Below are 1,465 nucleotides of genomic sequence, written 5' to 3'. Positions count from 1 at the left end.
TTCTTCTGTTTTCTGGGTTGCTAGCTCTCTCTCTTCTACCCTCTCCATGATCTCTCCTTCTCCTAGGGTTGGGCATGATTCTGGGGCGTTGGTATTCTATCCTGGTCCACCCTGGCTCTTCTACTTCCATTCGGGCCTCCACTTCTCTAGCGCTTGATTCAATGAGATCTTGATCACATTCCACAAAGGAGCGGTCTCTCGGCATTCCCTCTTTCTTCCCCAGTTCTTTTGCCAACTTAATCTTCAGTACCATGGATAGGAATTGCATTCGACCCTGTACTTGGATCGTTTCCAACATCTCGCTGAATTTGTCTTGAATTCTGTTATAGCGTGCCAGGAGTTCAGCGGCATACTGACCATTAGACTGTCTCGGTTTTTTCGTTTCTCTGAACATCATGAATATATCCTCCTCTGGGGTCCACCATCCTCCTCTGAATGCCTTCATTAATAATCGTATCTGGTGTACACCGGCAGTTCCAACACTATCTCGTGCCGAGAAGCCCTAGAAAAAATGTGTAGTAGAGAGAGGACACACCAGATCCAGAAATGTCAATGCAAATTAATCACCCTGGGTGGCCCTTGTGTGGTAGAGGGGGAGGTAGAGATAGGCTTGACCCGGTGGGGATTTAGTAGAGAGAAATTGTTGGTACATATCGTAGGGAGTATGCCGAAGGGAATACAAAGTGATTGTGGGATATGACCTGCTAGGGAAGGTTGGTGCTTGGGTCAAGAATAGCAAGGGGAAGTGGAGAATTTAATTGAGGGGTAAAATGTACAAATGTCAGCGACAGAGAAAATCCGAGGGGGCACGGGTTGGAGCAATCAATCAGGCTGAGGACTGGAGACAGAGGATTAAGAGGGAATATAAAGATTTTTTTTATAAAGAAAGAGACCTGCTCGGGGCAACCGGGAAGACAGTTCATGAGATCGTACTTAAAGAAGATAAGGTTACATATGTAAAAGAAAGGAGATACCCGCAGGCGCTACGCCACTACATACGGGAAGAGCTCAAAAGTTTAAAACACCAGGGAATTATTATTGATAGTACATCCCCATACAATAGTCCATTGTGGGAGGTTAAAAAGAAGAGTGCTCCAGGTGATACTACTGAAAAATACAGGGTGGTGATAGATTTCAGGAAGCTGAACGAGAATACCATAGACGAAAAGTATCCAATCCCCAGATTTGAAGACATTTTGGAAAGGCTAAGCGGGGCGACGGTATTCTGCACATTGGACTTGAAGGCCGGATATCATCAAATAAGATGCACCCTAAGGAACAACATAAGACAGCATTCACATTTGAGAGAGGCCACTCTGAATTTACAAGGATGCCGTTTGGCCTCAAAAGTGCTCCTATAACCTTCCAGCGTCTGATGGATGAGTTTTTAAGGGAAATAGACGAATCAGTGTGCCAGATTTACATTGATGATCTCCTAGTGTTTAGTAAGAACGAAGACAAACAT

The sequence above is a fragment of the Halyomorpha halys genome, unplaced genomic scaffold (assembly GCF_000696795.3).
Source record: "Halyomorpha halys isolate HHAL.00 unplaced genomic scaffold, Hhal_1.1 Scaffold158.1, whole genome shotgun sequence".
Taxonomy (NCBI): Eukaryota; Metazoa; Arthropoda; class Insecta; order Hemiptera; family Pentatomidae; genus Halyomorpha; species Halyomorpha halys.
Note: the sequence above shows the minus strand (reverse complement) of the source record.